This window comes from Symphodus melops, assembly GCF_947650265.1.
Source record: "Symphodus melops genome assembly, chromosome: 15".
Lineage (NCBI taxonomy): Eukaryota > Metazoa > Chordata > Actinopteri > Labriformes > Labridae > Symphodus > Symphodus melops.
This window is the reverse complement of record NC_136705.1, coordinates 3,668,173-3,694,011: the sequence shown is the minus strand read 5'-3', so window position 1 is coordinate 3,694,011 and position 25,839 is coordinate 3,668,173. Positions and strand designations below refer to the sequence as shown.

At 40.4% G+C, this 25,839-nt stretch overlaps 1 long non-coding RNA gene across 3 annotated transcripts in view; it reads left to right on the top strand.

Moving 5' to 3' along the window:
• LOC306836000 overlaps nt 1–25,839 on the top strand; it is a 139,298-nt gene that overhangs the window by 97,827 nt on the left and 15,632 nt on the right. For all 3 annotated transcript variants that reach the window (XR_013780721.1, XR_013780722.1, XR_013780723.1), the window contains one exon: nt 24,278–24,384. This is a non-coding gene — a long non-coding RNA (uncharacterized lncRNA). The remainder of the gene's footprint in view (nt 1–24,277; nt 24,385–25,839) is intronic.

The following is a 25,839-nucleotide window of genomic DNA, read 5'->3' as shown; positions in this document are numbered from 1 at the left end:
CACCTGGGCAGATGATGGCAAAAGTAAAATACAGATCAACCAGTCATCTATACACACACATGCAAGCACATCCACCCACACATATTTCACAGGAGAGAGGAAGGACACAGAACAATATGCAGGTCTTAAAACATTATGTCCGCGTTTCATAAGTGCTAAATGAGTGGTTTCATTTTTTTGTTTTTTTCTCTGCAGGCCCCAAATTGATGCATGGAAATGTGTTCAAGGCCTGTCATCCCCCACTATACTCACTGACTCATAAATATACAATCACATACACTAAAACAAATTGCAAGCAAGGTCTTTTTCTAACCAATTTATATCTTAAAAATGTATTTGAATTACTGTTTGCAAATAAATACAGAATTGCTAAAAACAGATGGCCTCACAGTTAGCTGCAGTCCTTGAAGTTGGTAGAGCTGGGATCCAACCTGTGGCTCTTGAAAGACAAGATCCCCCCCAAAATACTTACAAAAAATGTTTTATACAGAATTACCATATCAGTGTATGACTTACAACAGAAAAAAAACAACTGAGGTCACACTGCAAAATACATTTTTTTTTTTTTGCACATTTATTGTTTTTAAAAAAGAATTATTTTCAAAACTTTGAATTTGACCAGTTCCTCAGGAATAGAAAACTTGATAAAATGTGTTTCACACTGTTGTAGTCCAGCGAACATTTCAATGTCCAGCTTTTTGTTTCTTATTTGAGACAAATGCATAACAAAACAATCTCACACGTTTAGGGTGTACCAAAAAAAAAAAAAAAACATTTCACCCTGAGCAACTCTTTAAGATAGGCCTACTTTATGAGAGCCCAGTTTAGCATTTGATGGCACAAATGCAATTTAGTAAAGTTGCTCATTACTAAAGAGTCAGCATTGCTGAAGTGTCTTTTTTTTATTTCAGTTTGGTGGATCACTGTGCTAAATTTAATCATTTAAAAAAAGATTTGTATTTTTCAGATTTGTATTTACTGTATATAGGCTAATAAGAAGACAGTATGTAAAACATAGGTCAAAGTGGACGTTCGTGCAAAGATCAGACTGATGGAGAGTTTCATTGTGCTCTTACTGTAGCGGTGTGGTTTTATGCAGCTGTAGCTCTAAATCAAAGTCGAGTTCAACATTATAGTATCACAAAACATACAGTGGAAGAAATGCTCGCATCTCTTACTTGAGTAAGAATAGCAAAGATCAAATAAAATACACTGAAATCTGCACTTGTGAATGGAATTAGTAAATAACAGGAACTAAAAAAAGTGAACTGCCAGTACCTAAAGATTGTATTTCTGTACAGAAATGCTTGTTTTGTATGTATTAGAAAGACAGATTTACGTGTGATCTACATATTCTTTCTTTTAAAACAATGAAAATAACTATAATTGCGAGACTTGTAAAACGCAGCGATTACGAGTAATCGTAACAATTAATCGAAAACGTGACAATAAGGCACCAATGAGTGAGCAGACAGAGGAGACAAAGGTGAAGGGAATATCTCCAACAATTTAATGAACACAGTTGCTGGAGAAAAAAAAAAGTGCTATTTTCATTTTCAACCTCCACCGAATTCTCATCATAATTATGTCAATATTCTTCCGAATGCAAACACTTCCAATCCTGACAGAAAGTAATATGGTGAAAGGCCATTAAAAATGAGCCCCCCCAACCAGAGACGCACACATGCTAACACACACACACACACATATGCACACACCAATCACCTTCCAACTTGCCCCCGCCCTCCACCCAATAAAACTTTTGGCAGGCCTGAGCTGTTGTAATTGGCAGCCGGCTTGCCGTGCCGATAGACTCCCCTCAGTCCTGCGGGTCAAGAGTAATTTACTGAGCTGCTAAACGCCACTAGTTTCTCTCCCTTTCTCTCTTTCTACCCAGTCCAATCCCTTTGCCCTCCACTTCCTCCCCCCGCTCTGTTTTTCCCCCAGCATCCATATTGGAATTCCCATCCAGGCTGTATTACAAGCTGAGATGATGGCTTAATCCCTTGTTAATTAGGGACAACATCTCCAGCAGCTGAGGCTAAAGCGGAGAGCGGCGGAGGCTCCAGAGACACGAGGGCTCTGGCCGAGCTCGCAAGCCCAGCCAGGAGAGCCTGGCATGAGCTCAGAGAGCTGGAGATGGATGGGGGAGTGTGGGGCAAAGGGGGTAGGCGGTTGTGGGGGAACTCGGATGTAGCGCTGGATGAGGGTTGAAAGGGGCTGCTGTCTAATCCCTCACTGATGGCTCTTCCAAGCTAATGGACCCTGGACAACTGGGCAACAGGATGCTCACGTGGGCACACTCCACTCTACTTCAGCTGGTTCAGGAGTGTTGTGGTTTACTGTGCAAAGACCCCCCTTTCTTCATTTGGCTGTTAAGCATTGAGCAAATTGCCCTTTATTGGAGTTTACTCGACCTTACTCAGGCTTCCAGGTTTTCCAAGTAGGACGTCTGGCTCTATTGTGTGCATATCGATGAATATTTGAACACCAACTCGTCTGCTTTCCTTAACAGCTATGGATCACATTTCCCATGATACACACAAAGCAAAGCTTCAATCAAACTGGAACAAACAAACAAAGTTAATCCAAGTCTCTACACAGTTCATCCCTTCAGTAAAATGATCTTGTGAAAATCTTTGTGAGAAAGAATTGTCAGGTAAATGTGGTGAAGGCAGCAGGGAAAATGAACTAAGCAGCATGAATAACGAGGGCTAAAATGTGAATCTTCAAACATTTCCTTCTCAAGCGGTAAACAAAGTAAATTCTTTCGGCCCATATTTTCACCGGTTGTATTGGAGTGTTAGCAGAGTGCATTATAAATACAGCCAGGCTTGTCGCTGTCAGCCCCTTTACTCCCCATCGCCTCCCACCCGGAAGGCCCAGACTCCTGGGGAGCTCCAAACACTAGGTAATTATCCACCACCATACCGCCTGCTGCGCCTCTACCTGTGTGTCCGGCACCACTAGAGAGAAGGGGAGATAAGGGGGGGTGATGAGGAGGGATGGATGGAAATGGAGAGGGATCAAGGTAGAAGGACACAGGGTGTGTGTGACAGCATCTGTGTGCTTCAGGAGAGAAGAAAAAACATGGAAACGGGAGACAGCTGGATGAAAGACAGATTCTCTGATGTACCATTTAGTGCACCATCTTTTTCACGGTAGAAGATGTGCATGTGTGCTTATGTTTATATGCACAGACATCAAATATTATCCAAATTGAAATCATACTGTAAACCTGATCTTCACTACAAACAGTGAAATGTATAAACCTGGATTAGCAGAAGTGTAGGTTTTCAGGGTTCAGACTGAAGACCCTGATGGATCTGTAGGATATATATATATATATATATATATATATATATATATATATATATATATATATATGGAAAAACATACATCTTTTAGCCTGAGCTAATACAGACAATAGATGGATGGATGGATGGATAACGTATATACATGGGAAGGTTTTGTCCATTGAATAGCCCTGAACAAACGGGTGAAAAAATTACTCCTTCAAAGCCTGCTTGGAATTAAATATTTAAAAGGCAAATAACCAGCAACAGCCAATAAAATCAACATGAGGAAAAATGTGGCTAAATCAGATATTAAACAAACTTCTATTTCAAAGGTCCTAAACCGATGCAACAACGGACTCCATAATCGTCAAACACACTACAAATGCAATCGTAATTCATATTCTGTCGTGCTTGCAAGTATGTTCTTTACCACTCATTCTTTGGTACTACCAGTAACATATAACATTAACATTACATTAAAAAGCAGTCATCGTAGTGCCAGATCCCAAAATAGTGGATGTTTGCTTCTGCCACTGTTTTGTACTTCATGTTCTGCCTCCTGAGACGCCCCCTCCCCCCGTTCAGAGGTAAGTCTCTTGCTGTGAAATGCATGTGCCAATACAGAAATATTTTAGGACTACCGACTGAACCTCACTGGGGGAGTAAGTTCTATTTTTCCAATGATGGTACCGATACACAGACAAGGCAAGTTTTTAGATGTGTGATAAGGCTTTATTTGGAAACATGTTTTTTTAAATACGTTTTTGTCTTCGAATAACTAAATTGGTGCCTCTTTTACAACCATACCCTGTACTACTCTTTAACTAAAGAAAACACAAAAAAAACACGTGAAAATGAATAAAAAGTGAGTGAGGCAGAGGTGGGAAAAAAACTCTCTGCCCTTGTGGCTCACCCTGTTAAAGTGTCTTTATTAGGAGTCAGGGACTGATCACACTGTTAAGTGACCCGCCAAGGTCACAGAGAAGGGCAGCCGGGGTAATTAGTATGCTCTTTGGTGCAGCAGGACTGTATTCGGCTTCAGCAACATTAGTATGCTTCACCGTGGGACTGAGGGGTTACGCTAAGCTACTGAAGCCATTAGTATGCTCACTTCTCAGTCGAATATGTTGTTCTGGACTCTGGTATTCTGCCCCATTCAGGCACAGTGAACACAGCTTATGCTACTTTGACATTGGTAGAATGATGCAAATGTGTTTATTGAAATAACTAAAAAATTTAAATCTGAATTAAAATCTATGATTGTATAAGTGACACAGTATGTGACAGAATGTTTAGTGAGGTTACTTTCACATTTTGGGGGGGTTAACTCATTTGCTGTCTTACAATTAGTTTAAAAGAAGTGGGTTGGAGCAGCCAATAGGGGTGGGAGATATGGCAACAAAAATGAATGAACTTGCAAACAAGATGTTGCTTTGTCTTTCTGAGGTAGATTTGTTTAGTTTCTTTAATACGTCCTTCTCTTGAGACTGCAGTGTTTTTGACGGTGGTCAACCACAAAGGGGTTGTGATTTGCTGCTTCACAGCAAGGTGCATCGCAACGATGTACAAACCATAGAAGGTATGGTTCCAACTGATGATGATGATAACTGGTACGTTTACGTTAAACACAGCATGCTGATTTTTTTTTTTTTTGTAATTTTTGATCACATGAAACGAGGTAGGATTAACAACCTTTTATTTTAATGCTGTTTTTTTTTCCCTGTGTGAAAGAAGCAGAGACCTCTTTTTCTGAGATGCAGATAAGAGCCCTGCAGCAGTGTTGCCTGAGGTATATACGTACGGTGCTAGGTGCTCGCTTGTCTCTGTGCCCTTTCTCTGCTGTATAACGCTGGCCTAGTTGGCACTAGACATTAATATGCACCTCGTCAGCAGACCAGCGCCAGGCTCGGCTACACTTACTATTGTCCCGCCACAATCAAATTAGCCCTGCTGATGAGGCCTGAGCTCTGTGACCTCCACAGGCCCAGTGGCTTCACAGCCCACGAAAATGACAAAGAGGATCTGAGAGCTTGTGTCTTCAGGGACAGCGGGGGCTCACATACTGATTTCCAATTATGTCTGCCCTTTATTTATATATTTGGCTACTGAAAGTAATTGAGACGAGGTGTTGACTGCTACATGCGAAACAGATGCCCCCAGCAAGCAGTATGTGAACTTGGTTCTGAGGTCTAATAAAGACAAAGGGCTTGTATGATGGCTGCGTAACGGAGTGTGTGCTACTTTTATTTAGTTCCCTGGAAGTAGCATGCATGTTTCGCCTAGACATCAGCAGTCAGCTCATCCCTCCCAGATCCCTCCAGAGCACTGCCTCCCCGTCTCCTCCCTTTTTTTCTCCCCTCACCTCTAGTCCACATTTGTCTGATTTAGTGTGATCAGATGTGAGAGCCGACGCCTGCTGCTGTTGTTAATGCACCGTGGGCTCCACATAATAGCAGCTCATGCTGCCTCTACTCCTACTCTGCTGTGGAGGGACAATGAATCAGGTGGCAACTGGAGGAAAAAAGAGGTGGGGAAATTAGACATGCGGCATACCAATATTTACAGTCCCAATATACGCTGATGGAAGTAGCCCCCCTCGATTAATGTTTCGTATCCTCTTGTCCATTCGTCCACACAGACCTATCCTGTGTGCACCGACTGAGCTGAAATAAATATTGAACAGATATGCGAAACAAGACATTATCACCAGGGAATTCTCCAAAAGCCTGGCTGACCGGCAGATTTGATACGGATCAGTGAGGGTTCAACGGGAGAGCGAGGCAAAGAGGAACATGTTAAAGAAATCACAATCAGATCGCACAATTGCACTCTGGATGACTGGATATCGGGTGGCAGCCCCGGGAAAGGGGGAAAAAGGGCTGAAGCAGGAAGTTCGTGTCCTGTAATTTTCAAACATGCAAATAGTGATACACTGTGACAGTTTTAATTTTACTGTATGGGGTTTTTTTGCCAACTGATACATCCTGTTGGAAACATTGTCCGCAATTAAACTTCTTGGTGCTTCACAGTTGCATCTTGTTGGAGTCATTAACGTTTTAACAGTGTCTATTTAATACATACCATGCTCTGATTTTACCAACTAAATTAAGAGAGCTACCATTAGAAAGAATAAAACGTTGATATATCACTATACTCCTAAGGCATTTGATTGCTCAACATAAGAGGTGTTATCTGTAAACCGTTTTAAAGTTGTCCTTAAACTCAACTTTGGGGCTTGATTTGAAAATGTCTAATAAAGTACAAGCCCATACCTCTACTGTTTTCAAAGCAGAAGAGCAGAGAAAGATCCTTTAATGTCCAACTGAGGCTTTCTACAAAAGACAAGAAATCCTATCAGGCCCTGTATAACCAACAGGGATAAAAAATTGGTTTCTGAAGAGCCTATCCATGGTGGTTGCCATATTTGAAATGCTGACTCTATCAAACTTTTGGTCAGCCTAACAAAAGGTTGAGAGCTGAGGCCCTCTCTACAGTACAGTAATTGTTTTTATTCCAGGCTTTAAACATGGCAATTTCTGTTGCCAAAACGGGCATTTCAATCTTGGATCTGTATGCGACTTCCAGGTCCTTCTGAGCGGACTCGAGTACACTAGAGGTTGTCACTTAAGGATGACATGCGGCAAAGGGCAGAGTTGGATTTAAACCCAGAGCCGATGCGATGAGGACTGTAGTCTCTGCACTTAAGGTGTGTGACATAACAGCTAGGCTATTCACACCCCAGGGATGAGCCATCAAGCAAAGACAGTCCAACAACTAGCCACGCTTGTTCTCTTAGCCCCCATGACCCCTGATGTCCACGAACACCAGTAAACTTTAAAAAAAAAAACTTGTAAGACCTTAAGTCTTACAATTCAGTACATGGTTGTTTATAAAGTCAAGATGTACATTGCATCATCTGCCTGTTGGGTCTTTTGTTTCTCAATGTTACTAAATTCTCCTCCTCTCTGTTTTAGCTGCACTTTATCCCTCTTCTTCTTCTTCTTCTTCTTCTTCTTCTTCTTCTTCTCTTCTTCTTCTTCTTCTTCTTCTTCTTCTTCTTCTTCTTCTCTTCTTCTTCTTCTTCTTCTTTCTTCTTCTTCTTCTTCTTCTCTTCTTCTTCTTCTCTTCTCTTCTTCTTCTTCTTCTTCTTCTTCTTCTTCTTCTTCTTCTTCTTCTTCTTCTTCTTCTTCTTCTTCTTCTTCTTCTTCTTCTTCTTCTTCTTCTTCTTCTTCTTCTTCTTCTTCTCTTCTTCTTCTTCTTCTTCTTCTTCTTCTTCTTCTTCTTCTTCTTCTTCTTCTTCTTCTTCTTCTTCTTCTCTCTTCTTCTTCTTCTTCTTCTTCTTCTTCTTCTTCTTCTTCTTCTTCTTCTTCTTCTTCTTCTTCTTCTTCTTCTTCTTCTTCTTTCTTCTTTCTTCTTCTTCTTCTTCTTCTTAGCAGCTGGCTTGAATACTGATTGAGCTCACTCTGGATCTGATTAAGCCCCCGCTCGACAGAATCAGACAGTAGACGTAAATATCTAGGGGCATCTGAGTGAGAGTCGAGTCGGTTAAAGAGGACCGAACGTAGATCGGGTTTCTACCCCTGATGAAAATCAATGCGACTTGACCGGTCACAGATGGACTCAACATGTCAGCTCTCCAGAGACCAGCTATTATATCATTACAGATTATTTCATCTTCGTCTACCTCAGTCTCCATTGTTAGGCACTCATTTAGCAAAGATGCACATGTATGATTCACAACTGTCCACTGTCATTATTCACAGCAAGCTTCAAACAACAACACTGGAGGCTTTAAATGACCTAAGTGAGTGTGTGTGTGTGGAGAGGACGGGGGTTCTCATTTCCACTTGTAAATATCTGGAGTTAGAATTCAACATTTTGGTCGTGAAGGAGTCATGAAGTCAATAGAAACTGTATTATGAATGTTTGTAAGTGAGAAATCATGCCAATTGTGAGAAAGGATCTTGTTTTGATTAGCTAATTCCTAACTTTTAAAGGAGATCTAAAGGACAATCGGATGAATCTGGCCATGCGGAAAGTTTAGTTTAATTTGCTCAGGAGCCCCAATCACACAGGATTTTATGTTTCCATTAGGAGTCCTCCTAAATGGTGATAAACGTTAAGGGGTTTCCTAATAGCTCTTCACAAAACCTTTGAAAACATCAACTGAAATCAAGATGGGCTTGTTAGTTTAACTTTATTTTTATACCTCTTCTTACTTTTTTTTATTGTTATTAAATGTCGACTTAATGCACTAACAGAGAAAGTGCGGCCTTGAGAGTGCTTCATAGTTTGATGGATAAATCTGATGGACGTAACTGTCAAATCTGCAAACTGAGAAAACCAGGAAGAGAAGAGTGCAACTGATCAACTCTGTTCCGTCGGCGCTGTTCACTACCACTTCAGTCAATTATTGTATTTCCATAGCATGCACCACAGTCTGTCTCCAGGGCGAACCATCAGCGCCGCTCCACTCTTACTCCATTTCAAATAAACCCACCAACTCGATTGTAAAGGAGCCTGTTGCAATCATGCATCAACAAAACAGAATAGATTGGCCGACACAGGTCAGACAAGGAAACATGCAAAGAATTCAATTTTGAAATAAATCACAGTATAAAGTCTCCTGATCATATGTCCCATCACTTTATCAACATAACATCAAAACAGGGACCAATTGAAGAAAGACATAGCAACGTGTTGTTTGCATGTTTGCTTTTCATTCCTGTGTTCCGATGAACCCCTGAGTACAGCTGCACATGGCTGCGCTCACGCTCCAGAAATTGACACAAGGGGACATGGAGCGCGTCGTCGGACAGCGCAAAGCGATGGTACTGACAGAACAGAAAGCAATTTGGACTATTTGCAAATTGCAGGTCAGAAATCTTTAGGTGTGTCTTGGAAGACAAGTTGAGGTTAAGTAAAACTTTTTTTTTTTTTTTTTAAAGGACAGCAGTGACTGGTTACAAAAACAAGCAAATTTGCTGCGAAGATGTTGCATTTTGAGAGCAAAACTTAAATGTGTGGAATAACCCAGGTGAAGAGAACCAAGTCATTTTTGTTACCGTTTCATTTGTTACTAGGTAAAAATAAATCTTTGTTTTACACCCAAGGATTTGGCACAAGACTTCCTGTGATTTTTTATTTTTTATTTTTTTAAAAAGTGCTTAAATAAACTTTAAGATAAAGAACTGTTACCACAATATCGCTCAGTCTAATCTGGTGTATCCCCTCTTCAACATTACATTATGAACAGTTTGTGAAGAGACTATTTTTGGTCGAGATTTAATCCATGTAAGGAAGCAACTTTGATATATCAATTCCCCCAAAAAATGTCACTTAAGTTGTGTCTATATTGTGTCCTTACAGATGTATCGTAGAAAGAGTCTTTCCTATTGAACAGCATGTTTTTGTAATAACAAGCGGAGTATCAGCCAGTGTTGGCTCTCTTCTCTCTGGCACAGGAAAATGCAGAGCACCCTCTCTGTAACACTCACAGATCTCCACTAGAGGCTCCCTGTTGAGAGTACCTCACTCTCAGTCTTCCCGTGGCCACACACACTCTTCAGACACTCCCTCAAACACATTCCTGCAGACCAGAGACCAGGGTAGATTGCTATTTGGCGTTGCAGGGCATTAGCCGCTGATGTCTTAACACTTGTAAATGAACCCTCCGCCCATCCTAATCTGTCACTTTAATGCACTATAGATTTTATTTCAGCCTCTGTAGTATCACATTCTCAATAATAATCATCAAGCCGACGCTGTTGTCCCCTCCTGCAGAAATTAAATCTCGCTGCTGAGTGCACAACTAATAAAAGATGTTGCCCGAGGAAATAAAAAAATAAATATGATGAATCATAAGCAGCGGGGATTTGTATTCAGATGCGAAAGACAATTACACAAAGAGTTTGAATTTATCAGCCGCTTCTCCTCTCAAAGGCTCAATAACAGGCCACCACCGCCGGGCGCTTTGAGCTGCATGCTCCCTTTTACACACACTAACACACACATACATCATGCTCATGGACATCTGCACAGACAGTGTACAAACAAACACACTCATGCCTGCATATTATGCATGCAGCATCCAGACACACACACACACACACACACACACACACACACACACACACACACACACACACACACACACACACACACACACACAGTCTTGTGCAAAATTTGAAAGCCACACTGAAAGAGCGTCTTTATTTAAATGTATGTGCTTGAATCTGAATAATGATGTGTGAAAATGTTCTTCAGTGTATTTCAGGCTGATGTTGAAGGATCTTTTCAGGACACTTAAACATGAGAGAGAAGTATATTGTCCTTAAGTGTGTTGTCCTCTTTCCCCTCTTTTATTTTCATTGGTCATTAAACTGCTAGCTGTGTCAATCTGTTCTGATTGGGAGGTTTGTCCATAGATAATGTTTATTCACAAGGATGTGCTGAGAATCATTCCTACTTGTATCTATTGCTTAATAAAGCACCGTGTATGTCAACATGATAAACGTGTTCTGACTTACTTTAGGAGCATTTGAGTCAGTCAGTGAGTCATGAGTGTTTTAGTGTGAACAAACTTTTCGGGATCAAATTTCCTTACGATTTCAAACAATATGCATTTCTGTTTTAGTTTAATAAAGAAGACATGGTAGAAAAGAAATCTATGTATTCCTTTAAGATCTGTTAAAATTCTGAAATTTTAACAGATCTCAAAACTCTGCAGGTGATGGGTATGTTTACAGAAGTAAAGTTTTAAGGACTTGTGCTGTTCAACAGTTTGCAAGAATTAGTTGATAGTGATATGAGAGCAGCAAGGTTCGACTCAGCAGCTGTGCTAGCAAAGCTTCTGGACAAACGTGTCCCCGGATAGCTCACACCTAACCCCTTGTCATCCTCCTCCTCTCCTCCTCGACTTTTCCTCCTCTCTCCTCTTTCCTCCTGCCCTCTGTCACCCCTCTTCCCTCTTCTCTGGCTGGCTATTTGACAGTTCGAGCCAGCTGGGGTCACCTCTCTCACCTCCCAGGGGTTTGCAGGGTGCAGCTCGGGAAGCTAGGAGCCCCACGCCCCAGCGGCTCTCTGACTTGCCCCCAGCGAGAAGCGAGTGAAGTGCGGGTCGCTCTACTGGGAGAGCCGGCTGGAGGTTTGGCCCTAGACCTCCTCCTGTAGTGAGACCAGGCCAGACACAGCCTGCCAGGCGCTGACTCGACCTCCTCAAACTGATGTGGCACAAGCTGGCAGAGCGGTCACTGCTGCCCATTTGGGGGGAAAAACTATCTCTGCCCCTTTTTTCAGTTCCTCACTGGCAACGATTTCCTCTTTTGTTCTCATCACATGTTTTTCCTTTTTCTTCATTTTCTTACTGTGTCTATGGCTGAGAAAACAAACATTTCATCATGCAATACAAATATCCTGTAATTAGCACTTAACTCTTTGTGAGTCAGAAATAATAGCTTTCCCTTTAATGATGCTTTTGTGCTAGGAAATAGGATAACGTTGTGTTAGTGTGATAACAAGTAATTTTAAAAGAGAGAAACATAACAACAGTGGATTTGTAATAGAAGCTGTATAGGAAGTCAGATGTAACACAAAGATACTCATATGCTGATGTTGGCCGTTTTAACAGGCTGGCAAATTAATCATTGAGCTCTAATTTAGACTCAGGATAGATTAGTGGTTTGCTCAATGGCACCTCGGCAGTGCTCAGTAAGTGAACTTGCACATCTCCAGCTACCAGACCAATTTCCAGAATTTGCACTGGTACTCAAACCGGCTCCTCTCTACCGGCTACAACCACGGCCTATCTGAGAGTAAAGAGTGAAATGGCCTATCTGAAGGAGCACCTGGCTTTTAACGGGTAGTTTGATATTAGTTTGATTTGTAATGCCTGAAACACCTTTGTTTTAATCAAGTCACTTCAACACCTCATCAAACACCTGGATTGTGCACAGCTTAAATAGTCAGACTCAGTCTTTTGGTCTTTGCCTCTTACGCTTTAGATTATACTCCCTAATCATTTCAAAAGAGCCCTTTGTATTTTTAAAATATTGTTTGACATCCACATACATTTCAGAACCTCATACATTTTTTTAATCTTTAGAATTCCACATACTACATTGCAGTTTTCGAGGAACTGTCAAGCCAGCAAAAGCGTTCCCAAAACATCTCAGAGGTTGAAACAGAGTGCGACCCTGTCCGAGCTCATTGCTTATTACCACTAAGAGATTGCAGCGTCCTGCTGATAGCCGGTGATGGCTCCTCATTTTTTCCCCACTTTCTTTTTTTCTTTCTTCACGGTGGTCTGTCAGAGACGGCATCAAAGGTCCACGGTCTGGTTGGAATGGCTGCATCCTGGGAGCACATTAGCGAGTGCTACTGTTCATGATCTTTCTCTCTTTCATCACTTTGAAGTTTCTCCTTTCACTCCACTACCCCCCCATGTACCACTCCTTCCGGTGACCCATTTCAGAATGCAGAACTTAAATCAATATGAATCAGTCCTTTTTCTTTTCTTTTTTTTATTTAGTCTCAGTGTTCAAATCATATAATCATTGCTGCTAATTTGCACTTAAAGATGCAAATCATGAAAAAAACCTTTTACAGTCAATTTATCAGTGGCTCCAAATGGCCACTAACCGAGTCCTCAGTAACTGTGGAGCAAAACAAGATGGAATTCCACAACCATTATACCGAGCCGCAGCATCCTTTTGAAAACCAAGTTGGAGCCTTCCAGCTCTGATGAGATACAATTTGAGTTTGAAAAGACCTCAAATTATTCTAAGCCAGGTACAAGAATTTAATTTCCTTTGATTACATTTGATGTATCTCAAGAACACATTTCAAGTGATTTTCAAAAAGCGCTTATTAATTCAGCAGTCATTCAAATGATATCCTATATACAGGTAACTTGGGTTAATTGAAGCTTCGCTACCTTGAAACTGTCTCTCAAATGTTGCCTACCTCTTTTTTCTTCCCCAACCTCTTGACATAAATCATCCACAGCTTTGTTAGACTTGAATCAAACTGACACATTTTCAGACTTATTAAAAGTGCACAAAGTAAAGGAATAAAAAAGGATAAGGGGAGAAAAAAAAAAGAAACAACAAAGCCAAAATATGGTGCATAATTATGTCTACCCTCTCCTTCACTCTCACTCTCTGCCGCCTTTTCCCTGTCCATCTTTAGCTGCCTGTGACGGCTGGCTTTCTGAGTGGCATTAGGAGGCTAAATTAGCCTGTTTCAGGCAGGGGAGCGTCTGTGTTTGGTGTCAGATAATGTGAGCCGAGGAGTCCGAGGAGAGAGTGATTAAAGCCAAGCCACTGATAATTATGTCAGACTCCACAGTTGTCCTAAACCTCCTCGGCTAGTTGAAAGAGATTTCTCTCTGATGAGCAAAACAGGAGGAGGAAGAGTGAGAGTGGGAGAAAAAGTGAAGAGGTGAAGGGGCTTTTTGAAGATGCTTCTCCCATTACTGTTGTGGCCTCTCCTGCCCCTGCCAATTTAGGGAGAGCCACAGCTGAGTTTCTCACTGTAGTTGAGACAGTCTGTGGGGTTGTGCTGGGCCGATGTGCTGGGCCAAGTGGCTGATGGGTGACATTTGGTGCCACAGAGACTAGTATTAACAGAAACTGTCAGTCCATTTTATAACCTGTGTGTAACCCTCTGTACTCTGAAATAACAGCAGTCCAACAGTGCATACACTGGTATGTTGGCTTATTGGCACTGTTAAGAGTATTTTTAAATTCATAGTATCCCTATACTGTGAACATTTGCCACACCAAGGATCCCCGTTTAAACTTAAATTTCCCTCGGGATCAATAAAGTATCTATCTATCCATCTATCCAACCATCCATCCATCAATCACAGTGTTTCTTAGATCCTTGTACATTACAACGGCAGATGTGAAAAATCTAAAATACAACTTTTTAAGACATTTCCTTATTGTTTTAACAATTTCTAACGTATTGATGCATCGGATTTAGTCTTTTTTGTGTGTGTAAACAGTCTTCAGATGTTTCTCTTAACAATAACGAACTGTAACAGTCATAGTAGACAATATAATGTTTCCCTCTTGTTCTTCATCCATTACATTAAATGTCTTAGCGTGATGTTCTTTGTAATTAAAAGACAAGCATAGACAACAAACACAAACATGCCGTTATATGCAATGATTAATTTTAAAATATATTTTAAATACTTTTTTCAAAAATTGTTTTAGTTGATAAGTTTTTTTTTTAATAGTTTTTGTTCAATTTGTACCTCTTACTTCCAACTTTCTGTGAAGAAAGAATTCATGGCATGCTGCCACACAGTAACACTGCTCCACTCAACCAAAGGAACCCTGAACATAATGAAAAATAGGATTAAAGAATTAGTGTTGGAGATGTAAGGGGACTGAAAATTCCTTGAGTTTATTTTTCTTTATTCCATGTCATACCCTCCCCCCAATCTCTTCCATCCTAGTAGGTGATAAAAACCGCTCAGAGTTTAAGGCTCAAGAGACAAAATCATTCTGTAAAAAATGTGAAAGAGAACATAAATGCCATCATGTGAGGAGCAAGGAAATGTCAAGATGTGTGAGAGTTACAGGCACTTGATTAATTACATCCTTTTGTGTAATTTTGCTGGCTCTTCAATATTTTTTCTACTAAGGTGGTTTATGGAATTTAATTCAACTGATATTTATTTTATCTGTAAAAAGAATATGTGGAAAAGAAAAAAGAAAAAGCTATCACACAAAGACTAGACGGACATCAAAATGAAATCTACGATGACAAACTGAAAACACATTTGATTTCTAGGTTCAGACAACTGAAAAGGAGTATGAAGAAGGACACACCTCTTCTACATTTGATAGTTAACTATCCAGCTTCCTTATCATTCACTTAAGTTTCAAACATGTTGAAATATAGTGTAGGATTTTCAAAAGTTGTATGTTTTTAAGCCTTTTTTCCTTTATTGGACAGGACACCTAAAGAGAGACAAGGAAATGTTGGGAGAGAAGAGAGGGGAAGATACGCAGCACTGTGACTAGGACTATATCCTCCGTACATGAGACACGCAATATAACCGCTATGCTTTCCACAGCTCCTAATGTGTAATATGAATGACCAACTATTTCGATCATGCAACAATATCAATTCATTATCAATGCATTTATCTCGACCACCATCCATCATTGGGTTTGATTGATCTTTTTTGCAGTAGAAGATATTGATGCCATATTTTGTAATGATTGCCCCAAACTTCTGCACACTAACTTAAATATTGTAAAAACAAGTAAACAGTAGAGGATGCTAGTGGGACGGCTGTGGCTCAGTTGGTAGAGTCTCAAACGCAAGGTTGAGGGTTCGATTCCCAGTCGGATGTGTTCAAGACGCTTAAACCCAAAATAATCCCTCTGCTATTTCTTTGGCGTATGACTGGGATTGTAGTTACTTCTGAAGGTCACTTAACATAGTATCCTCTGTTCTGAAACATGCAATAATTCCCTTTTCCCTTTCTCAAGATGCACTTTCCATTCAGCATGGTGTGTGATGCGCTTTGAATTGCCTTGTTGCTGAAATCTGCCACACAAAAACAAAAATCTTAACTTCATCCACAGTTCCCTCAATCTCACAACAGCTATAAACTGATGGCGTCAGAATTTGTCCCATAAACCATACCTGGTTATAAAAAATGAATCGTATGATATAATGTCCATTACATCCAACCTTCTCTGGAGTAAAGTATTCCAATCATTATGATTAGTGTGAAGTGTATGATTGCAGGACTTGGCAGGGGATGAAATCCCATGCAGAGGTTAAGCCTGTGTGCAATGCTAAATGACAGAGCATATATTAATATGAAATCCATCCAATTATCTCTAATGGAGCTCTCTGGTATGATACTTTACCCGGTTATTTCAGCTCTATGAGCAGACCTTCAATAGCTCTAACTTTAGATTCACTTCTTCCTTTGTGCTCTTTACTGTATTATTTTTCCGGCGTCTCGGTGTGAATCCAGATTTCTTACGTATATGATGTCTATCAAATTGCTAATTTAAATCTACAGGTAACGATTGAGGTATAATTATTACATGTGCTTTTACCAAAGCTTAATCCTTGGTAAAGTCAGCAAAATCAATTTTGATTCCTGAGTGAAATTGTTAAGGACCTCTTCTCCCCTTGCCCCCACCTCCCTTGTTTTATTGTTTCTGTAGCGTGTGTCAAGATCTGTTGTGAGAGAGCCACTTAATGAAGCTGCACTGTACCTGAATTTATTTGCCGCCGCTTCCACATAGACCAAGAGAGGAGGAACCAATTAATAGAACGTAAGAGGACCTGGTGATTTATAATTAACAAGCATGCGGGTTATAGTAAACATAACACTCCATGTAATAGCCCAGGAGAGAGATGGGAAGTGGAGAAAGAACCGAGGAGGAGGAGAGGGAGGAGAAAAAGCGGAGAGTTGATTTGTCCCTTGGTGGATGAGCGGAGTCCTTGTGGCTGACGGGAGCTGTCTAAAGCGGCTAAATGAATAATCATCTGTGAGTTAGGCTGGAGACAAACGCTTAACGAGGATGATGTGAACCTCACTGACACGAGGGGGCTGAGAGAGAGCGACTGACAGAGAGAAAGATAGTGGCAAGCAAACATACTCTGCTCCGAAATGAATGGCGGGCCCATTATAATAGCAATGAAGTTGCTTTACTCAACAGGCCGTAGCCAGCCTCCCCTGTAAGGTTGAGTAGTTGTTTGTCAGAATTTCTAAAAGGGCAATGAATCCCCCGCTCATTTCCAGTGGTTTGTTGCCGGTGCATGACGGGGAACAAAAGAGAATTTGCAGAAAGCAAATGTAAGTCTGACAACTCTGACAGTTGAGGAGAGATCTTAAGGCAAGCATTTATAAAACATCTTCACCCCCAAACTTCAATGGTTTGGGAGGCATTCGCATGGCTCACAAGTTGAAACTACAATGCCACAAAGTGAAACCCATCTCTCAGGCCTCATCACAAGTCATCTCCTTCACTTTAGACTGTATTTGTCAGCCATAAGAGGCTAAGCTACAGTGGGTATAAGAATGGAGAGCTTGGATATCACTTAAAATGACTGCATTAAGTGGCTGACATTGGCTTCAACATTTCCTAGCAAGCCACCTTTTATACAGATCTCTAAACAGCTGAACAGGGCTTTTGTTTCATTTAGAAACAAAGTTCATGTTTGAGAAAAAACATGCGGTCCAAACTGCGACCCGAGAACTTGTTGTCTAAGAATAGTTAAGTAGGTGAAAAAGCTTCTTTTTTTTTTTTTTTTTTTTTGGGGGGGGGGGGGGGGGTGTTGTTGCTTTGTTAATGTTTAATTTGTTTTGTTTTACAATTGCCATTATTACCATTAATAGTACTATCGTCATGTTTTGGGGTTTCTGTGCGTTGTGTGTTTTGTTTTCCCTGTCTGTCTGCTCCTTCTGTGTTTCCCTTCCCTACGTTATGTCTGTTCTCACTTTATGTAACTACCACCTGGTGTGTATAAATAAATAAAACAATAACAATTAATTTAAAAAAATGATTACAAAAATAAAATTAACTCTATTCACATAAAAAAAGGAAGCGAAAAAGCAATTCTAAAGTTATATTTATCCAACACTTTTGTCCAACAACGTACAGCCACATAACGACAGTGACGCATTTCAGAGTAAGTACAACAAAAGCAAACCTGTGGAGAGGAGGAAAGAATGGCTGCAAGTGTCAAAAAACAGCTCCTAGTTGACTCTTGTTGATTTTTTCTCTATGATCTCCATAACCTGATTGGTAGGCAAATAACAGTCTGGTTGTAATGATTTCCATGAACTCCAACTCCATTCTTACAGTTGAAGTGGCATGTTGGCCCGAATACAATGACGAGAAGAATGAATAAAAAAAATTGGCCAAGATATCCTGAAACACTTATCCTGATGTCTTCCATCCAAGCCCTGAAAAAATCATTTATAAAATATTGATGTTTCTTTGAGGGGAAAATGTAGACTTGGAAGTGATTGGTGAATTATCTAATCTGATTTTTCTCACTACAGACCCAGAGGTGGGTGTCAAGTGTACAGTTTTGTATCTTTTCCTCATGACAGACTTCCCAAAAGTTAACAACCATGAAACTCTTTGAGTGAAGGAAATGAAGCCAAGAAGGATGTTAAATGGACTTGAGCTTGTATAGAGCTTTAGGCGTCTGTGCTAAAACACAGTAGGTCACACCTACATATTCACAAACTGGTGGCAGAGGCTGCTACGTAAAGTGTCCATCAGTATTAAGTAAACCATTCATACACATTCATACGCCGCCGACTAAGCATTGGGAGCAACTTGTCTTGCCCAAGGACCACATCGCACATCTTGAGGATCTGGGGATCCAACCCTTAACTTTCAGTTAAGAGACGAACGACTGTGAGCCACAGCCCATGAAGCCCATTAAGAGGCTGTAATGGCGGTTTCTGTACCTTTAATTGTAACCAACCAATAGGATCAGTTTGCTGTATGAAATATTTATTTCACATTCACTGAATTAAACACGTGAAGAAAAGTAGCTGCCCCGCCTAAAGTGTTGGTAAAGAAGGACACTTTCAGCTTTTGTCCAGTACTTTCACAGAATGGCATTCTGTAGTATTGTCAACATAAAATGTACTGAATCAAAACTTTGATATAATAGAAGCAACAAAGACATTTTTCGACAACAAATTGAGAGACATTGTTTCACCTCTCTTCATGAATACATCTTAACTGTGTCTTGATCAGCTGTTGAAACAATGGACTAAACTTTCTGCATAAATTGTCTAAAAAGTTGTTGTCATGTAAATCCTAACCCTCTTGGCCCTGTGGAAATTGTTTTTCTCCTCACGTTTGTCTTTGCTTTAAAGAATTCGGCAGCTTAGATGTTGAGTAAAAGTGCATTTCCTCTGATAACAGTGAAGAAAATCGAGTTTACAAGTTAGTCGGTTGTTCATCTTAAGTTTGCAAGTTTACCAGTCAGAGCTTCAGTGCTGCTCAACAATGAAGGACCATCGATTGGCTCTTTTCTCACAAAGCAGAATTCATGCCTCCACATCTCTTAAAGAGTGCTTTTTGCCCATTTTGTATAACACATCTATTATCCAAAAAGAGTTGAGATGATGAGTTGATGAAACTTGTTATCATAGTAGAGCATTAAGACACACCCCATCAGATGAAAGGCTCTTAAAGACTAAGAAAGTATGGTAAAGTTGTGCAGTGACTTTTGAATTGCTCGTCCATGTAGCTCTTCTATACAATAGAGCAGAAATGAAGAAAGCTCTGTCCTGCAGGGTTCCCACGGTAACATCCAATATTTGAGTGCTGATTGGCCATCTGGTATTGTTTTATGTCGCTTCCTATTAAGCTCATTGATTTACCTCTCCCTGTCTGTGGCATGTGGTTGATCAGCGAGGATCAGTGTATGTGCCTGTAATATGAATATGGTACAAAAGTATGATTATAGTACATGACCGTCTCTGTCTGCGTGTTCGCTGATGCGGGCCCTCTAGCTACGCTTAGGCTCACTGCGGCTGTGATTAGCCTGTTTATGTAAAGCTTGTATGAAACAGGGAGAAGAATGATTTTAATATGGAAATATATGACGCAATCGGGTCACAAGAAATTACAGTGTTGCAGAACATACATGCAGGTTCACAGAATCATGGATGTTACTCATACAACCCTGTGGCCAATGTCTTAACAGCGCTTTTTGTTCTGCATCTATCATCACATACTGTATATCTTTAATTTAGAATATGACTTCCTACCGATCCAGATCTTCTACCCATACATTTTTAGGGTCTTTTAAAGGAACTTAAGATATTTAATATACGCTACGGATACTAACTTACTTGCTAGTAGGGAACTGGAGGGTGGCCGGTTCAAGTCCTGATATGGAGCATTATATGGAAGTTGATCTGGTAGTTGGAGAAGTGCCAGATCACTTCTACAATCCCTGGGCAAGGCACCGAATCCCGAACTGCTCTGGTTCGCTAGCTGCGTAGCAGTGTGTAGAAGTCCTGTTCTGACATGTCCCCATTAATGCATATCCACAGGTCATGTGTGTGATTCAGACCTGACAGGTCATGTGTGTGATTCAGACCTGACAGGTCATGTGTGTGATTCAGACCTGTGTGTGTGAGAAGCAAATTTCACAAAACCCAAATTTCCCCTCAGGGATGAATGAAGTATTTAAGATAACTAAACTTTTGAGAAAGACTTCATGATGAGATCCAAATGCCGGTGCATGTCATGGTGTGGAAATTGTAATTTAACACTTTTGCTATGGGCTATTGAAACATAAGGACACTATTGGACAGGCTCAATGTGAAAGAGTTCTACCATTTGTCCTTTGGTAAAGTTGATGATGGTGGTGTTGTGTGCTACACCACAGCCTCAGATGTGGATTTTCATAAAATTAATGCTGAAATTTTCTTAAATCCCAAGTGTGAATTCAGAACTATGAGAAAAAAAGGATAAAGCATGTCTTTCTTTTGGAGGATTTTCTAAACTTCTCTTTCCTCTTTGAGACACATTAAGGACACCCGCCCACCCAGCCACTCAGAAAGGTGCTATCGCCACAGAGAGGCCAGTAATGTGTGCTCCACTGTCAGACTGAGGAATATGATCCCCCTTCTACCTCCTGCCCTCACTTCCTCCTCTGTTTCCTACGGGGCTCATTTATTTACATTAGCACTTGGCAGAAAAGCATCAGAGGAAGTTTTAAAGTAGAGCCACAATGGCCGATTTAAGCCGCCACCCAAAAGCCCGTTTTTTTTTTTTCTTCTTCTTCTTCTTCTTCTTTGGGCTAAGAGGATTTGTGTCTGGTCCATGTATCAGGCCCCTCTCTCTCTCTCTCCCTCTCAGGGACAAAGTCACCCCTCACACTCATGCTGAGTAAAAGTAACGTTTGCCACTAGCTGCCTGGCTAATGACATTTATCCTTATGGAAATGGAGGAGGAGGAGAAGGCTTTAGATGCAGATTTGGACACACATATACACCTGAGACAGGCAGACGTAAATCTGCTGGCTACTTATATGGCATGCATGCTCAATGATTCACACAAACCCCAACACACACATGCAAAGACACCTCCCTTGTAGAGTCTTATCCCCCTAACTGGCCACCAGTCAAAATAAGCCTTATTCTCTGGGGTTTATATTTTCTCCTGGCCGGGCTTGGCTAGGCACGCTCCGTTAAGATGGCAGCCAAACAATCTCTCCTCTCCTCTCATTTCCACCATTTCTTCCTTTCTAATGCTAATGCCTGGATGGATATATCCCCTTTTCCACTGGCATGCAAGAAGGCCAAATTTCTGATTAACTCTGAGACAAAGTTTCATTGCATCTAGGTCAAAAGCTGTTTCAGACAAATGGGGAGATGTCAGGTTTGGTTTTCAGACTGATATTGCAACATGTGGAAAACAGGTGGTCACATTGCAGGACAGGTCTGGTCTCCTTTCAGAAATATGCCTGAGACCAATAAAGAATTTGTGGTTAATCAAAAGGTGGGCAACATAAACGGGAGATGGATTGGTCCATAAACTCTGAAGGCATTGTCAGAGCGAGAACGTGTTTCATGTTGCTGAGGTATTATTTTTCTCTCAACTGTTAATGCAGAAATTCCAGAAAATAAAAAAAAAATCTGTCCATTAAGGTGCCAGACGTTTGCTTTCTGTTTGAACTGAAGCATTCTGATTTATGCTAAATCACAAAAAGATTCAAAATGTGATTAATTATGATAACAAACATTTTTATAGGATTAGGCCCCACTTTTTAACACACCTCACATTGGAGAGAAGGATAAAAAATTAACGTGAGATTTTTTTCAGGATTATGCGACGGGAGAGTGGACAATGACAAGTGACAAAGTATCGATGGTCACAGTTGAACCAAGTCTCATTTTTGGGCTCGAACACCAACCCAAAAACGTGTTTGATTATCTTGTATTGTGTACCCTGCTTATTAGCCTGACGATTTACAATACTCTGGGTTTTATTTAAGTCATTATTATCTCATCAGCCCTATTAATGTATAGTTTAAGGATAATTTGGCCAAATGCACACTGTGGATTTTAAAGTTTGGAACACTTTGAAGCCATCTATAAACTTTTCAGCCATTCTTTTAAAAATAACAGACCTGCATTAAAAATATCACCAAGTGATAGTGATTTCAGCCTGAGCTCAGCCAGGTCACTTTGGCTTCTCATCCTGTCTGGTAATTAATTTTGTCCACCAAAACGAGGGCACGCCGGTGACTACTTTCCGTCTTCCCTCTTCAGCCCTTTTTGTTTTCTCTTGCACTCCTTTCTCCTCTCTCTCTTCTCTGTCTGTCTGAGATGAAGACATACAAGGACACTCCCTAGAGGCTGCAGTGTGGCTGTGGCAGCGTAATAAAGAACCTGGAGGTCAAATGTACATCGAAATCCTTCACCTCTCTCCTTTAGCACTGACACATACAAACACACGTGCAGACAGGACGAATGTACAACACTACAGTTGGTTACAGAAACCAGCTGGTCATGGCTGCCAGGAAGCAGCAACGACATCGAAAAGTTGTGTGTTCCTGTCTCTGTGTTGGTGTGTGTTGTACCCCCACTTCTTGCAAAAATCACCTGGGACCTTGTTTGTTGTCTTCAGCCCACAGGGGAAACACTGTCAGCTGAGCACACACACACACACACACGTTAGAGGACTCTGTTCCAAACAAGGTCTGCATCTTTATGTGTGATGGTGTGTGGACTGAACTTTCCCTCCTTTTGGGTGTGTGGGTGTGTGTGTGCGTTGTTTGTACTTTGTGTGAGTGTCGGTGCGTCTCTGAGAGTATGATGAAAACTGTAGGGCTTTAAAGCTTTGCAGACCAGTTCTGACCTGGATTCATGGAGTCAAATAAGCAGTGCAGCCTTCCCCATTAGCCCCTTTTCCTTTTTCTCTGGGTTGTTTCTGTCGTTCCAGATCACTGTGAAATCAATTATGTATTTGTATCATCAGTTATATTGGGGCATTTTGATACTGGTTCTTTGTTTACCATGTGATCGAGGATATTTTTTGTGTGGATAAAAGAGTGAGGTGAATTTTTTTTTTTTTTTTTCCCAGAGTCCAAAGAGTTTTTATCTTGTCCTGTATTCAGTTTTAATGATGATGTTATCAGAAATGGATAAATTCAATGTGCACAAGGAGAGTAATGAGATCTCATACTATGAGATCTTGCAATATTAAAACATCACAATCATTCTCTCTGTGGTGAAAACTGTCTCGCTGTATCAGTACACACTGCAAACTTTTTATTCCCTAATATTTCTATTCAGTGTTTATAAAGTTGATGTCCTTGATGGAAGGTATCAAATTCTGCTCATGAAATGATGCACCTTTTTCATATTTCCGAGTGACGGTATATCTAACTGCTAGCATTAGGCTAGCTTTAGTCAACAACAATCAGAACACAAATCGCACACTTTTTATTCCACTTTTGGAAAAGCGTCTTTTGGTGGAAATCTGCGGGCACGCGACGCTGACCCAAAATATCTTTTCCCTCCTGTTGTTCCCTGCTCTCTCTCTGTCTGATATTCGACTCTATCCACTGTTCTGTCTCTCAAATAATTTAAAGGTGCAAAAAGCAACATAGTAAATACCAAGGGAGGCAGTCCAGCAAACTTTCACATGAACAATTTAAAAGAGATGGCCATCTAAATCAATTCAGTTCACAACCACCAAAATGCTGCAACATAAGGTCTGCAGATGTTTTATCTAGCAGTGGAGCGCTTCTTTTTAGGGTTCAGTTTGAGTCTGACTGCAATACGATGTCTCTGAAAGCAGGAGATGGTTTGTGCATGTAAATTCTTGTCCTCATCCAGAGTCAATTTGACATGCAATATTTTAACATATATCTCCCCCCTGTGCAAAACTGTATCATTTTATTTCTCTTTTTTTTTTTTTTTTTTTTTTTTTTACTCCTCACAGTTCATGAAGACATGCAGAGAATGAGCTGTGTCCCAGCAGAGCGGCTTCTTACAACTGGGGGGAGTCCCCAACCTAATATCCACATGACAGAGCTTCCTGCTGTAAAGGTGAGCCTCAATATGAAAATATACACTCTTCAATCATTGCTTTTATGAATATGATGCAGACGGACAGTAAGAGAAACCAGCTGTAAATCATATGGAGAGGTCATGGCACTTTATAGATGTAGTGTAAATCTATTGCAGGTTTATTTGGACACTATATTTGGACATTAAACTGAGGTCTGGTAACGTGTTATATGATGGAAAAGAGAATCTATCGGTGTCGGGGATGTCACTTTGTTTGGGATTTACATTTAAAGCTTCTGTTTATACAGCCTTTATTGTGCTGTGCTGTATCTGATCATCATATAAAAACAGTTACCCCTGTGCCTCCTGGCATGGCCGCTGTGTCTGTTTGTGTAGTTGTGTGTGTCTGTGTGTATCCAAAAGACCATCATGGGTGACGGCATCCCTCAGCATTGAAACATAGCCGCTGGGGATGAGTGTGCATGTGTGCACGTGTTGTGTGTTGTGTGTTGTGTGTGTGTGTGTGTGTAAGCATGAATGGCAAAGATCTTTTACCCCCCCCCAACCCCCTACCTTCAACAACCATCTGTACACACACACACACACACACACACACACTCTCTCATAAACACCAGAAAAGATGAATGTCAGGGTGTCACGCTGAGTGACTGCAACAAGCACGTCAATCTGTCTTGACAGATCCAGCTTATGTCACTGCAAAAGAAGCGATTTATGCGCATGCACGCACGCACGTGCCCGCTCACACACGCACGCACACACATGCACACTAACATACACAAACAGCCTTGTAATGAAAAAAACAAGCATTAAGAACCTTTTCATTTTAATGTCGACATAAATTGTCTTATCGTAAACAAAGTATCACCATGACAACAACACAGTAAAGGTAGTAGCAGTACTCAACCTGGTTGTTGTATCATTGCTTACAATTAATTTAGATCAGTGGTGGTGTCATATTAGAGTTTGATTACATGTCTTTGATTAAATTATGTGTATATTACGCATTGATTGAGTTCCCTTAATTTGATTGCATTACATTACATTCACACTGTGTTAGTAGACCAGTCACAGATTAGAAGATTTTTTTCCATGAGATTTGAAATTATTTTATTACTTTTCTTTGGGTTTGGCATTAATAAAGTCATTAAAGATAACAAAATAAATGTATTTGTTTTGTGTTTTTAGCCCTTTTAGACCTCAAAACATGGCAATATATAGCAAGGGGTTACAAATCCAAGAACCCAGAGGATATGCAATAAAATAAAAGTTGTGAAATATGAAAAAATATACCGCATATTTGAAGTGTTTTGTATTTTTGTATTTTTTTTTTTATATATATAATAAAGCATCATGCCACATTTCCATGATGAAAACAATATGCCAAGAATATAAAATTAGGTTTCAAAATCTTAAAAAAAGAGTAATCACTTTTTATCTCATTTAAACATTTTAAATGACCTGGTCTATAAGCTA